General features: G+C 43.2%; 2 long non-coding RNA genes across 2 annotated transcripts; one reads left to right on the top strand and one right to left on the bottom strand.

The window, feature by feature from the left end:
* LOC118498962 lies at positions 1 to 2,572 on the bottom strand. The gene is made up of 2 exons (XR_004901453.1): positions 1,444 to 2,572; positions 1 to 319 (listed from the first exon to the last, which is right to left on the bottom strand). It is a non-coding gene; the product is annotated as an uncharacterized LOC118498962 (long non-coding RNA).
* A 7,425-nt stretch (positions 2,573 to 9,997) lies between these two features.
* On the top strand, positions 9,998 to 13,220 carry LOC118498961. Its single transcript, XR_004901452.1, has 2 exons — positions 9,998 to 10,807; positions 12,723 to 13,220. It is a non-coding gene; the product is annotated as an uncharacterized LOC118498961 (long non-coding RNA).
* Positions 13,221 to 15,794: the final 2,574 nt, after the last annotated feature.

Raw genomic sequence — 15,794 nt, 5'->3', positions numbered from 1 at the left:
ACAGAGGCATCATGAGACAACTTCTATTTCAACTACTTAAAAAGTTTGATCTGGTGAGGGAGGCAATGAAGTCAGCCAAGGCAGGCAACCTGGCCTCTGTTCCAAGGTCCAGTGCAGAATGAAAGATGGCTTGACATTCTGCACGTGGCTGTCATCTTAAACATCTTGTTACAACTCTGGAAAGACTTTTGCAAGCTCCTTTGTCAGGATGGTGGTCCTTAAAGTCAGGCTGCTGTCAATGGTACTCTCCCAGTCTTCTCTAGAGCTAGAGGAGTGCCAGCTCTCTACAGCAGGAATTGGGTTGATGGGGCTGTACCCGCTGGTATGAAGAAAGGGGAGGTCCTTAGGGGTTGAAGGAGAGGGTCCTGAGGAATGCCTTGTATTTCAGGCATTCCCCAAACATAGCAATGAGGCAGCAGTCACCTCTGAAACTCGACCTAAGAACCTTGAAATGTCAGGCTCGTTTTCAGAAAAGGAGAGGATTCAACATATGTTAGTACTGAGTAATCATATAATATGCTCTCTAAAAGTAGGACTTTTGAAAGTCAAGAAGGCCTGGCCCCTTAGTTGTCTCAGTCCAACTAAGACATGTGATCATATGAGAACCCAGGGAAGAGATGGAGCAAGGGAAGGCTGGCTGTCAATAATCAGAGCCTCCCTTATCTCTACTCTTGCCCCCAAGTCACATATCCAGAGACTGACCTTTCAAAATAAATCAGATCACATCCCATTTCTGCTCTCAACTGTCCATGCTTTTTCATGTTTGGATTAAAACCCAGTGTTTTTACTGCAATCTATAAAGCCTCACATGATCTGACCTCAACCACTTCTCAGCTTCTCAGACCTCTTTTCCCACCATTGTCTCTGTCCCACTCACTCTCCCCAGCTACACTGGCCATCTTGTAGTCAATTAAACACATAAAATGTATTCACTCCTTTGCCAGTTAGCCACTTATTGCCTCTGACCACTACATTTCTCCTTTGCCAGCTGGCTCGATGTCAGTAGAGGCTTTGACAATGGAGGGCACTGAAGGGGCACTGAAAGGGACTTTCTTTTGAATTTTGGTGTGCTGTTTCTAGGCATGGTAGCCAGTGGAGCTGTATGTGAGAGGCCAGGGAGTGCTCATCTCAGCAACCCTTACAGACCAGCTCCAGGCTGCTGATGACTTCCAGTAACTTTCTCCACTGCCCACCCTCCCACCACCACCCAACTTGCGTTTCTTGGTCAGCCCTGGCTCATAACCCTCCAGCAGGTTTCTTTGGCTGTGGCAGGCTGTGGTCTCCCCAGGCAGCCTCACCTCTCTCCCAGAGGTCTGAATCAGCCTTGAGGCAAGTGGTGAGAGAGCTTTTCTAAGTTCTTAGTGTCTTCCTAATTATTCTTCTTGGACCTAGAGGTAGTAACTGTTTTTTGCACTTACTGCTTCTATATTGTTAGTTAAGCACCTTTTACAAGTCACAATTCTTCATAGCAAATTTCTTTTATTCACATTACTGGTGTCTGCTGATTGGACCCTGATGTAGAACTGGTCTTGGGAGTAGTCTGAGGAGACAGCCACTCAAAGCTGGGATTTGAGAATGGATTTGGTCCTGTGTTTGGGTTTGAGAGCAGCACAGAGGTCCTCACCAGCAAGAAATTAGATGTCAGTTACCCATGACAGCACAGTGACATTCCGATTAAATCATCACCGGTGGCTGACTGTGATGAAGTACTTACTAGAACAAATGCCTTGAGAGCCCACGTGGCTCCTACACTGGACCATCATGGCAGTAGCAATAACAAGGTCTGTGCTATGTAATGGACTCTCCTGAGTGCACTGCAGCACTTATAGAAAGAAAAAGACAAGTTCAAGATTACAGTCTGAGAATCAGAGAGCTTCCATTGGCAGTTCTATTATAATCTCTTATTTCTTGAAACCATGGGACCAATATTTCTGAACACCAAGCACAAAATTTAACAGAGCAAGTGTTTGAATTATAAAAGCAGTGAGGTTCACAGTCTTTACAACTTTCTTATGTGAAAGTTATGACACTGAGAAATAATGAGACTCTGAAACTCAGTGGAAAAATCTCATAGGATGCAAATGAAACTGAGAATCTCAAATCTGTGAGTCACTCTAAGCATACCTTGACAATGGATGTACGTTAGCAGTGCCATAACTAGCCTTCCTTGGCTGGAGAACACTATCACAGAGTCACCTTGAAAGGGATACTCATCCTCCTCTGGACCCATAATTTATCACCTCTTGTTGCCACTAGATCCGTAACAGGTCAAATACCAGCATATTTCAGGGACTTACAGACTCAATTTAAGAATGTCCAAATGTGTAGAAAAGTTTTGAGTTTATTAGACTTTATTTGAGCCACACAGAGAACATGCCTAGAAGCAAGACCCTGACAGACAGAAAATGCTTCCCTGAATGACAGTTTGCAGTTTCTTTTACACATTTGGAATTAAGGAGGAAACATAAGGAATATTACATGAAAATAGGATAAAGCAGGCAGGGAAACCTCCATGATCAGATCATTAGGATAGTTAATTATGTGCTCTCTTAAAGTGGTTATGCTTCTGAGGGGACCTAAAAAGGCATTTCAACTGTGTGTTAACAGAAACAAAGGACAGGACCTGCTTAAACCTTTTACCAAAGAAGTTACAGGCTTGGGGCATGACTACCCACCATGACCTTCCCAGTTAGAAATTTATGATCAGATCACCCTCTGAGGTTACTTTTGGTTAGCTTTATTACAGACCCCTTTTTCTTCCACAATAGTATGACCCAGGAGAAAACAGCTTACACAGTAAAAGAATTGCAAGACTTTCTCTAATATATATGTTGGAAAAAACCTAGGTACACTTCTATTTCAACTTCTAAATGTGGAAAAAAGTCATGATTGCAGGGGGTAGATGGGAGTGGGGATGGAAGGGGATAAATGGTAATGGAAAAAATACAACAAAAATAAATCGTAAAGTCTTTTACAATCAGTTTGATCTAAAAACCTTATTTTTAATTATAAAAAATTCTTGGAAAGGTTTATAAAAATTGGTTTTTATAACATTAATTTTATTGCAAATGAACAGATCAATTTATATTAGAATTTTGGTAAACATTTTCACAAATGAAAAATCTTTGTCATACTAATAATCTTTGCTATATGAGTAATCATGCCTTTATTACATATTACATGCATATTTATTAAATGTACATATTGAAGTACAAGTTCTAAATATCACTTTTTCCTACACATTCTTCTCATTCCTAATGACATACTTCACCATAACAAATTATATACCTGACTGCTCTCAAATAGTTCAGACCTTTTTAACCTACAGTCTAGTATTAAACCTAATAAATTTTAAATTTTAATAGCTTGGCAGAGTTTTAAGTCTTACACCAAGTCTTACTAAGTCCGCTACCTTGCACAAGGCATCAAAGAGCTCACAGATGTTAGCTACAGTCATTATTAGCTGTGTGATTTGGGCCAGGTTTCTCTTAGGCCTAATTTTTTTCATCAAGCACAGTGAAGATGACAATACGTATCTTGATAGCATGCACACGGGTACTAGATTAGCAAATATATGTAAAATTCTTAGGACACTGTCTGGCATCTAATGAGGTTCAGTATAAAGCACCAATTATTCCACAGTTATAAATGAGAGACAATGAATTGATTATCGAGCCCATAGATATTTCAGGAAAATTTAAGCATGTTAAACTAAGTCATAAGCTGAAAGGTGGCAGCAAATTTTATACCTTCCAAAAGCATTTCAATATCTTGATAAAAACAAAAATTACTAATAGAAAATCAATGACCTTTTACTTGTACCAGTTCAATCACACTTGTTCTAGCCCTGAGCGGGCCAGGAATAAAACCCACACATCCACACCTACTGGATGCCAGGAAGTGTACTATGTACTTTGCATAGGTTTCTCACCTAAGCCACATGATCCCAGAGCAAAAACTACCATTCACCTTTTACAGATAAAACACACTTTAAGAGGTTAAAAAGAAGGCTGAGGTCACTGAATGACTGTGGGAAAATCAGAACTTGAATGGGCTCCATGCACCTCCAAAGCCCACACTTTCTCCATACTTATGTATTGCAATTCATCTGTTTGAAAGTCTTCTCTCCTGAGAAGTCAAGCTCCTAGAGGAAAAATCCTGCCCTTCATCATTTTAACCAGCTGTCCAACTCAGTGCCTAATACAGAGGAAACTGAAATGAACCAAAATTAATGGAGCAGATGCTAGATTTTGTAAATTAACTTTGTAGATGCTTAACATGATGATTTTGGAAGTACCAGGAGGTCAAACTTTCAGGCCAGATTAGGCCTACAGTTTCTGCAAAAAGGAAAATTAAGTTGTTAACTTTTCTTCAAAGCTATACTAAGAAGCTGAAGAAAATGAAGACAATTGTGGACAGAGTAGAATCAGAACAAAAAATAAATTTCATCGTTACACTGCTTTTCAGTCAGATACAGGCTATTTCTACTTCCCAGTCCAGTCCACCTCCCCATGCTACTCTTGGGAATTCTAAATCTTGGACTACAAGTTACGGTAATTCTAAAAAACTAAATAAACCTTTTTTTTTTTGTCAAAAACCAAATCACATATCTGAAAATCTAGTTTTGTAACCGGAAAAGACACCGGCATTCAGGCTGCCTGTCACTACCAAATCCAATAAGCAATGACAGCGATTGAATCTTTTATAGGCACTTTATTCAGATGGCCGGCGATCCGAGAAGATGGCAGGTTCACACCCTAACAGACCATCTTCCCACCTCTTTCCTGGCCAGAACTTTTGTAAGGGGGTGGGGAAGGACAAGCAAGTTGCAGTGAGGGCTTCAGAAGCTGCAGCATTCCTGTCCTGGGCAGTTAGCTGTTTCCAAGGGGGAGGGGTGGTCGGCTGCTCTTCCCAGAACAAAGGTTCCATGTCCCCAGGAGGTAATCCTCTATCAGTGCCCCAGGAGGTCGGCTGCTTTTCCCAGGAGCCAAGATGGGCCTCATCTATAGTTTCTAAAACAAAAGCTTAACATACACATTACTTGCTAGACTTACAGCTTTTTACCTTAAGCTAAAATTTTTCAAGTCTTGAGTCCCCTATCAGTTTCAGTACCTAAAATCATGATATACAAAGAAAAATAGGGCTAAATTTAGTTTTATTGCCCCAAACCAAGCTTATCCCTCTCTTCTCCCTGCTCAGTACTTACAAGTAGTTCAACTCCTCGCACCAATTATGCTTATACTAACATTACCACCTGTATGGAAGTTAGTGTGGCAAATTCCATACAAAAATAATTTTAAAACAAAGAAATGAATGAGATTTTTTTTAAAAAGCACACACTATTAAGTTTACTGCAATCGTATCTATCCCAGACTCCTCTTTATATAAAAGTTAATGGTAAAGAAATTTAAAAAGGAATAATAGAAGTAAAAACCTAAAATTCATAAAATTCACCAAAGCAAAACAGAACAGGCACCAGGTAAGTCCCTTTCAAGCCTGCTTTGTTTCTCCTTTCATTCAGCCATTCAATATTATTGATTGACTACTGAATGCCAGACACCATGCTGGGCAGCATGGATACAGAATGAATAGAAGCCAAATAATTCAGTCAGTAATTTCCTAGAGGAGGAAATGGATATGACCAAAGCCATTGCACTGTAGGTTATTAAACTCCTCAATAGAGTTTTGTTTTAAAAGAAAATCAACAGCCCAAAGCTTTGAAAAAGAAAATGATGGAATTTTGGATATCCACAGAATTACTGACAGGGCTGAAGACAAGTATGTCCTTGCAAAAAGACAAATTGACACCCATGTGAACTCACAAGGTGAGGCCTCTTTTGCTCAAACACAGAGTGGAAACAAAATGGGGAACTTTAGTGTGGACGAACTGAGAGTGAGGAGAGGGCAGGACAGAGGGGCAGGTGGAATTCATCTCCAAGACGAATAATTTTCAGTTCACTTGTGGAGCAAGGGTTTCACATGGAGACAGGTCCTAGTGTTACAGAACAAACAAGGTGGGGGCCTGAGATGATATACTATTACTGAAAGAAACCCCCAGGTCTGTTATGTCCGCTGTCTATAGGAAAGATGTCTCTCAATGCCAGAGATTCATGAAAAGGAAAGGAAATGTTTATTTAATGCTATACAAACTTAAAGTAGTTGTTACAGAACAAACAAGGGGAGGCCTGGGATGATATACTATTATTGAAAAAAAGCCCCCAGGTCTGTTATGTCCACCGCCAGAGGAAAGATGTCTCTCAATGCCAGAGATTTGTGAAAAGGAAAGGAAATGTTTATTTAATGCTATACAGAGTTAAAGTAGTGACCTAATGTCTTTACCAAAATCCTAAAGTCCCTAAAAACACCCACAAACAGACACAGTCCTTCCTTCCTTCCCCCTTTGCCCAGTCCAGAGTACCGTATTTCAGGAAAGGAAATAGAAGTCCAAGGCTCAGGCAGTCCCTGGTTCTTCTCAGTACTCCTGTCCTAGGCTGGCAGGCCTCCCTTGGTTCCCGGCACCATCAGTTGTGTCGCCAGGATCTCTGCTAAAGCTGGGTGGTGGTTCCCCCTTCTAAAGCTGTGGGGGTCCCCACTCTGGCAAAACTGTGTGCTACTCTCCTCTCAGGGCCACAGTCGGGGGGTGGGGGGTGGTGGTCACCACCCTGCCAAACCCGAGTGGCAATTCTCTGCTAAAGCTGCATGGTGATTCTCTCTCACAGGTCTGCGGGAGTCCACACTCTGCTAAAGACTAAGTGGTTCTCTTCTCAATGGCTGCTGCATCTCAGTTTAAATTCCCGCGCCAATCTTCCTCTGCAGCCTCATTTCCGACTCCTCCCACACTCGGCTTCACATGCCAGAACTCATACCCTTCCAGCTTTACTGGGCTGCCATCATGAGTCTGGGCAGGTGCAGCCCCATGTCCTGGAGCCAATCATCTCCAAGCTCCCACGCAGACGCTGTAACTCAGGGGACCTGTCCCCCCAGTTACGTCTTGGTGGGGATGTTACTTCCATTCCTCTGGCCCAGAGAAAGGCCACAGCTGTTTAACATATCTAAGCGACCAGTCAAAGGTTATAGATATGTTAAATGACTACCCCAGAGGGTAGCTGCAAGGCTGTTGCTATGGGAAACAGCTCTCAAGGACCCTGCTCCGTTTGTCCCTTCCCCCAACTCACACCTGGGGGGTGGGGGTGAGGACATCTTAAAATCACCTGAACACCTTGAGTTCTGGACCCCATTTCAAATGCCTATTTGGGGGCCCTCCTCTTGGCTGCACCCTGTTATACTAGGTCCCAAACTTTGGTGAAGGGACCACTCACTACCAGCCCCCCTGCCCCCTTAACACAGCCCCTCAAATTGGTGACAATAAGGTCACCAGGAGCACAAAGGGCCCCTCCTGTACAACTTGGGTCCCCAGCCTGGCTCTTCCCAGCCTTCCAAAAATTTGCCCCAATCCCCGCTGGCCACACAGAAAAGGGAGCCAGTTTATCTCCTGGAAAGGAAGTGGCGCTTCCTCCCGCGCTGGGGCTGGATCACTAGGAAGGCACCCACCGGACACCAGCCGGTGGTGCCCCCTGTGAGGGGAAGCCCGGCTCGCTCTGGGCGTCGCGGGAACCACCGCCTGCCTCAGAACCAGTGCTCGGTTTGCAAGCCGCCCCACCCGGCGCACCGCACAGCGTCCACTGAGGAGCCCCGCCCTGCCGGGACTGCAATCTCCGGCCCTCCCTCCCGCCGCGCTCGTGCTCGCGCGCTCCGCCTAGGGACAGGGTTTCCGAGGCAGCTACCCAGCCGCCTCACGTGAGGCCCTCTTTTCTCGGTGAGGAAGTAAGCCCCAGGAACCCTGGCAGGTCGTCGTGCCCTGGGCGAGAGCTTCAGCCTGCCGCCTCCCACAGCCGTGCGGTCTCGCGCCCTCTTGCGCCTGGAGTGAGAAATGGCTGAGGTTTACCCTTCCTCCAGATGACTAGGGAGTGTGTGGGGGAAAGGGTGAATTCTTCCAAGAGGGGCGGTACACACTCAGAAGGCAGCCTGCGAGGCCTGAGGGCCTTCCACTTTCTCTAAGCTTCCTCTAAGTAAGAGGAAGTCACACCACAGTTGGCGACATTGCCCAGGTTCTGAGGCTTTATCTTGCCGAACTTAAACATTTTTGTCTGCAGAAAGCCAGTTGACCAGGGACCTCATGTACCTTCTGGGAGTGTGCAGACATTAAGTGTCTTGTTTATAGTAAGGTGTGTTTTTTAAAGCTTTTTTATTTATACTCACCAGAGGATATGTTTATTGATTTCAGAGAGAGAGGAAAGGAAAGAGAGGAATATTGATATGAGAGGAAAACATCTTGACTGACCAACCTCTGGCCAGAATCCAACCCGCAACCCATAGGTGTAGGGGAAGGACACTTCAAGCAATTGAACCACTGGCCAGGGCAGCAGTAAGGTGTTTTTCTTCTGAGAGGCGCCTGTGGGCAGAGGGGAGAACCAATAGTTGGGAAAGGGACTCAGGCAAAGGGAGGCTGTGAAAACAACACTCTCTCACATTTTGCCTGGCTGTCTCCTGACACCTGCCACTTGATGTCTCAGTGGATGGGGCTACTGAATTAGTCAACATTGGAGTGATACTTTGGGAATTGACCTTTCTGTGGAAGTGAAGCCAGATGACTGAGTGTGGGGAAGAAGACCATGTAGGAAAGTAGAAGGGAGAGCTGTTATACAGCCTTCTGCCAGCCAGCTCCTCATAATATCACCTCTCCACCCTGGCTTTACGCAGGAACTGGATGCTCAATGATTTGGATAAATCATTGTCTGAATGCAGAGGGCATTAGGGGCTTTGGTCTTCTGTGAACAAATTAAAGCATGATTCATTTCCCGTGGATACCAGAGGTGTGACTGTTACAGAACAGGCCCAAGGAGGATGTACAATGTACTATTACCAAAAGGACCTCCCACTAGTTTCACTAGGCCTGCTGCCAGAGGAAAGAAGTCTCTCAATGCCAGGTATTTGTAAAAAGGAAAGGAAATATTTATTTAAAAGCTATACAGACTCCTGGCTGGTGTAGCTCAGTGGATTGATCTCGGGCTGGGAACCAAAGTGTCCCAGGTTCAATTCCCAGCCAGGGTACATGCCTGGGTTGCAGGCCATAACCCCCAGCAACCACACATTGATGTTTCTCTCTCGCTCTCTGTATCTCCCTCCCTTCCCTCTCTAAAAAAAATAAATAAATAAAATTTAAAAAAAAGCTATACAGACTTAGAGTAGTGACTAAATGTCTTTATTAAAATACTAAAGTCCTTTAGCATACCCCCAGATGCACACAGTTGTTCCTTCTCCCTCTGCCCTAGTCTGGGGTACCGTATCTGGGAAAATAAGTAGAAGTCTGTGATTCGGGCTCCTGGCACCATCAGTTGTGTTGCTGTCATGATTTACAGTTAATTCAAAGCCATGTGGCACCTTCTCATGGCCCACCAGCAGGAGTCCTTTTATCCTTTTTCTTCCAGGCAAAGTCTCTCCTGCTTCCTAAGGCATGTGGCAAAGGGGAGCACCCCAAAGCCGTGGGGTCCCCACTCTGCCAAAGCCATGTGGTTCTACCCTCGTATGGCTGCTGTGCCTAGATTTAAATCCCCACACCAATCTTCCTCTGCAGCCCCATTTCTGACTCCTTCTATAATAGTTACACCTGCCAGCATTCCTGTATTCTTCCAGCTCTACTAGGCTGCCATCACAAGTCTGGGCAGGTGTGGCTCCATGGCATGGAGCCAATCATCTCCAAGCTCATGCAGGTGCTGTAACCAGGGGGAGCTGCTTCCCAGTTATATCTTGGGTGGAAGTCACTTCCATCCCCCTGGCTCAAAGCATGGCCATAGTTATTTAACATATATGTGAAACCAGTTAAAGGTTATAGATGTGTTAAATGACCATGCCAAGGTTAGCTGCAAAGCTGTTGCTATACAACACAGCTCCCAATGGCCCTGCTCCATGTGTCATCCCATCCCCCAACTTAGCTTTGTCAGGGGGGGTGGGTGAGGACATCCTGTGTATTTTTCTAATATTTCCTGGACACCTTGAGTTCTGGACCCCATTGCAAATCCCTGTTTGGGCCTCCTCCTCTTGGCTGTACTGTTACATGACTTGTACAAAGGAGCAAGAACCCAAATGAACTCTTTTATTCCTATGGCGAACTAGTTACATGTTCTTAAATGTGCTTTAATTGGAACTTTATCCCACCAGACTGTTTTTGGCAGAGAGGAACAACACTGCCTGCTGGGTTTGAGCTGTCCTAAGAACCTTCTCCAAAGTTCCAGAGAGCCAGAAGTGAAGACCAGGAGTAGTGCACGCTCCCTATGAATAGCTTCTAAATGTTCCCCTGCTCCCCCAATAGTTTAGTTTTAAATAGAGTTTGTTTTCAGTTTAGCCAATAGAGGAAAAACCCAAGTGATAATGATGATAAATAACAATTAAAATTTAATTAACTATCCAATACCTCTACAATCCTTAACTATAAACAACTTAACTATAAATGTCATATTTCATTGTGTATATATGGTAAGTTGTAATTTCCTTTTCTTCTAAATTTTTAATCAAAGACTTAAAGTTATTTAAAATTTCCAAATCCCTAACTCCATGTTGATTAATATCACATTATATGTATCTGGTTGGTCCTTAGGGAACTCATGTTTCCTGGTGGCAGTCACCCAACATTGCAGACCTAATGCCTAGATAGCAGGCCTTACAAAGATGTCAGATATGTCATGTGAAAGAGAAAAGTCATCAATATCTTTGAAAAAATTGCTCATTTTATCATTTTTTTTAAAAAGGGGTTTCCCAGAATAACAACCAGAACTGACAGAAAATTGAACTATATGGAAGTTGGACAACCAAGGAGTTAAAATAGACACGTTCATCCAGACTGGTAGGAGGGGCAGAGTTGGGTAGTCGGGTAGCCGGGTGCGGGTGCCGGAGCAGAGAGCAGAGAGAGTTGGGACTGGGCACGTAAGGCATCCAGGGCTCGCAAGACCGCAGCAGGCAGACCCTGGACGCACAAGTGGCAGCTTGCAGACCCCAGCCAAGGCGTGGCAGTCGGCAGACCCAGTGAGGCAGCGGTTGTGAAGCAAGGCACTGCTAACAACCCAGGATCCAGCACTGGGAAATAGAGCCTTGGGGCACTGATTGAAAACACCTGTGGGGGTTGAGGCCCAGGGAGATACTCCTAGCCCCCCAGGAGAGGGCCTTGGAAAGTCCCACTGCGTGCACAAGCCCACCCACATGGGAATTGGCACCAGAGGGGCCCAGTTTGCTTGGGGGGAAAGAGGCAGAAGGGACTGAGGTCCAATGAAGAGCAGAGCAAGTGCCATTGTTCCTTCTCGGACCCCGACCCCACACACAGCATCACAACCCAGCAACTGGGGTGTCCCACCCTGGTGAACACCTAAGGCTCTGCCCCTCATATGTAACAGGTACAACTAGACCAAAGGAGGGGGGGAGATGGCTCAAACAGAATTGAAAGCCTCCCAATCAGTACTTTTAAGTGACTGATAGCCAACCTATCAGATGCACAGTTCAAAGCACTGAGGACCAGGATGCTCATAGAATTGGTTGATTTTGGTTGCAAATTAGATGAAAAAATGAAGGCTACAATAAGTGAAATGAAGAAAAATGCAGAGGGAACCAATAGTGATGGAATGAAAGCTGGGTCTCACATCAATAGAGTGGACCAGAAGAAAGAAAAAAAACATGCAATCAGAAAAGAATGAAGAAATAAGAATTCAAAAAAAAAAAATGAGGAGAGGCTTAGGAACCTCCAGGACATCTTTAAATGTTCCAACATCTGAATTATAGGGGTACCAGAGGAGAAGAGGAAGAGCAACAAGTGGAAAAGTTATTTGAACAAATAACAAAGGAGAACTTCCACATTCTGGCAAAGGAAATAGACTTCTAGGAAGTCCAGGAAGCTCAGAGAGTCCCAAAGAAGTTGGACCCAAGGAGGAACACATCAAGGCACATCATAATTACGTTAGCCAAGGTAAAAATGAAGGAGAGATGCTAGAAGCAGCAAGAGGAAAGGAGACAGTAACCTACAAAGGAGTCCCCATCAGACTGTCAGCTGGTTTCTCAAAAGAGACCTTGCAGGCAAGAAGGGGCTGGAAACAAGTATTCCAAGTCATGAAAGGCAAGGACCTACATCCCAGATTGCTCTGTCCAGCAAAGCTTTCATTTAGAAATGAAAGAATGGAAGGGCAGATAAAGTACTTCTCAGATAAGGTCAAGTTAAAGGAGTTCATCATCACTAAGTCCTTATTTTATGAAATGTTAAAGGGCCTTATCTAAGGAAAAGAAGACAAAAACATGTATAGTAAAGTGACAGCAAACTCACAATTACTAACAACCACACCTAAAATAAAAACAAAAAGAAACTAAGCGAACAACTAGAACAAGAACAGAACCATAGAAATGGAGATCACATGGAGGGTTAGCAACAAGGGAGTGGGAGGAGAGAGAGAGAAAAGGTATGGAGAATAAGTAGCATAGATGGTAGGTAGAAAATAGACAGGTGGAGGGTAAGAGTAGTATGGGAAATGTACAAGCTAAAGAACTTATGACACATGGACATGAACTAAAGGGGGGGAATGTGAGTGGGAGAGGGTGTGCAGGGTGGAGGGGAATGAAGGGGGGAAATGGGACAACTGTAATAGCATAATCAATAAAATATATTTTTAAAATAAATAAATAAAAAGGGTTTCAAATCTGAGAGCTTTTCTTTAGCCCAAAATAGTTTTTATACAAGGGTACCCAACCATTTATAATGCAAACATTTAAACATGAAAACCCCCTCAATGGGTAATGATGAACTTGTGCTAAGTTAAGAAGGTGTCTTCTGTCTCAGAAAACCTGTTATTGTTTGACTTTTTATAATTGCAGTTCAGATTTACAGACAAGTGAGAAATAATCTCAAATGGCAGATTAGACCCCCAGCTCCACCCCAGTCAATGTTACCTTTCTGAAGATCTTTAAAACATGTTTTATATCTCATCTTCTATATTTGCCCTATAAAAATTATTTTATAAAAACTTGTATTCCATGTCCTAGTCATAAGTTGTATTTTTTTCTTTATGCTTATCTCAGCCTATAAAGTCGTGGTCTTCAACAGAGGGACTAAAAATATGTGTTCCCCTATTGGGTCCATAACAAAGATAGGCTTTCCACAGGAGAAAAACAGCTTGGCTTATTATAATAAAAAAAAGCCAAAGAATAAAAGTACTCTGGCTAAATGAGCAAGTAAAGTGATCAGTCAGTTATTCTATAGTTGGACAGAGCATGAGACAAGCTCCTCACCTGCGGTGCAAAGTTTAAGGAGACACTCACTGTTGGGGTCATGTGCATGCAGTGACAGCAGCTGAAAGTGAGTGCTTCCTTAAACTTTACACTCTGGGTGCCTTACCTGCTTCACCCTAGTCCTGGCTCAGTTCTGGAAGAAAAATATAATAAGGAAAGCCAATAAAATACCTATAAATAGAAATTATTTCCAAAATATTCCCTAGCCAGCAAGTAATTTTTTAGTATTTTAGATAAAATACTAAAAAAATACTTTATGAGATAAGCATAAAATACTAAAATCCAGAAAAGACTGACTTTTCCAGAGAATGAAGATATCACCACAACCACATTGATTTGGTTGAAGTATGGATAGAATGGCTGTAAGTCTCAATTTTAAATGGCACATTATGTCAGACATCTCATCTCAGTCGGTGGTTAAGAAAATACTGTAGCTTGAATATGCACTGAGCTTGCATTCTAGTTGCTTTCTACTAATAGAAAAGTGTATCAAGTTAACTTGTGAGGATTGAAGCCACTATTGCACAACAGGAAACTGGGGCACAGAAAGACTAACACCTGCCATTCAAATTCCTTTGTCATGGCTGGAACAACAACCCATAGCTCAATTCTGTCTTGAGCTTTTCTACTGTGATCATGCTGCCCCTCTCCTTGGACCATAAATCACCTAAGATTCGTTTAAAAGAAAGTGGTACTAACAAAAACAAAAATCTGCATCAAACTGGTTTGAGCAAAGAGAGAATTTGCTTGCTCACACAACAAAATATTCTAAGAGATTCTACCTTTAGGTACGACTGGATTTAGGGCCCTAAACAATGGCCTCATGGCTGGGTTCTCTCCAGCTGTTTGGCTTGGTTCTCCTGCTCCGTATATTAGCAAAATGATTACCAGCTCAAGTCCTAATTTCGGCTGAGAAAGACCTTGCCTTTTTTTCCAGTGGGTGTTCCACAGTTGCAGGTGGCATTTCATTGCCTCTGGCTGGATCACGTGCCATCTTAAAAATCATCACAATGACCAGAAGGAAGTGCTGTTCTTATTACCCAGGCCTGGGTCCCATGTCCCCTACCCCACACTCCCACCCCCAAGTATAGAGCCTACAACATCTGAAAGACTGGGGGCCCAAGAGTGGACATTAGGCTACTTTCATCAGAAGAAAGGGAAGTGGATGGTACCTGTATGAACAAGATATGCTATCAGTAGGCCTGAAGGGCAAGTTTTTCTTTTATTCCACTCTCTTAGTAAATTCAACTCTATTCTGTCTTCAAACTATAACTCTAGTGTCTGTGTTCAATAACCTTTTTCTCGTGTGTAGCTCATTTAAAATTTTAGAAGATAAATGGTGAAAAAAAATTCGATGGGGATTTCCCTGCTGGATTTCAGACTTGTTTGAAACCCATGACCCCTTCTTTCTTTCCTATTTCTCCCTTTTGGGATGGAGCATCTATCCTATGTCTGTGTTATCATTGTTTTGGGAAGCACAAAATTCACTGCCTGATTTCACAGGTCCATAGATGTAGAATAATATTGCCCAGGGATGTTCACACAATAGATCTCAACTATAACTGACTTAAATGATTAAAATCATAAGATTTGGAACTTTGAGTTAAAGATATTTAGATGAGGTTTTTAGACTTAGGGTTGATACTGTAATTGTTAAGACCTTTTTGGATGTTGGGATGGGATGAATGTATTCTGCACATGGGAAGGACATGAATTTGAAGGGACCAGAGAGAAGACTATTATGGGTAAAATTGTGTCTCCCCAAAAGATACAATGGAGTGCTAACCCTTGGTATCTGTAAATATGACCTTATTTGGAAATAGGGTCTTTCATATGTAATCAGATTATGATGATATCATACTGCATTAGAGTGGGCCCCAATCCAATATAATTAGTGTCTTTAAGAAGAGGGAGCCCTCGCTGGTGTGGCTCAGTGGACTGGGTGTCATCCTGCAAACCAAGAGGTTACCGGTTCAATTCCCAATCAGGGCACACGCCTGGATTGCAGGCTGGGTCCCCGGTACGGGGCCCCACGGCATGTGAGAGGCAACCACACATTGATGTTTTCTCTCCCTTTTCCTCTCCCTTCCCCCCTCTCTAAAAATAAACAAATAAAATCTTTTAAAAAAAGAAGAGGGAAATATGTACACAGACATAGAGTGAAGATGGCGATGTGAAGTCAGAGATAAAGCTTGGAATGATGTTGCCACAAGCCAAGGAATGTCTGGCATTGCTAGAAACTGGAAGCAGCAAGGAAGGATTTTCACCTCGAGGCTTTATAAGGAACCTGGCCCTGCCAACACCTTGATTTTGCCCTTCTGGCCTCCAGCACTAAGAATAAATTTCTGTTGCCACCCAGATTGTGGTACTTTGTCATGGCAGTCTTAGGAATGTAATACTAATTCAAGTCTGACAAAAATGGTTTGCTGATCAACTATTTGTTGAATTGAATTGAAACCTAATTCAGAATATGA

Source organism: Phyllostomus discolor, chromosome 2 (assembly GCF_004126475.2).
Source record: "Phyllostomus discolor isolate MPI-MPIP mPhyDis1 chromosome 2, mPhyDis1.pri.v3, whole genome shotgun sequence".
Lineage (NCBI taxonomy): Eukaryota > Metazoa > Chordata > Mammalia > Chiroptera > Phyllostomidae > Phyllostomus > Phyllostomus discolor.
The sequence above is the reverse complement of the archived record's forward strand: the minus strand, read 5'-3'. Positions and strand labels throughout refer to the sequence as shown.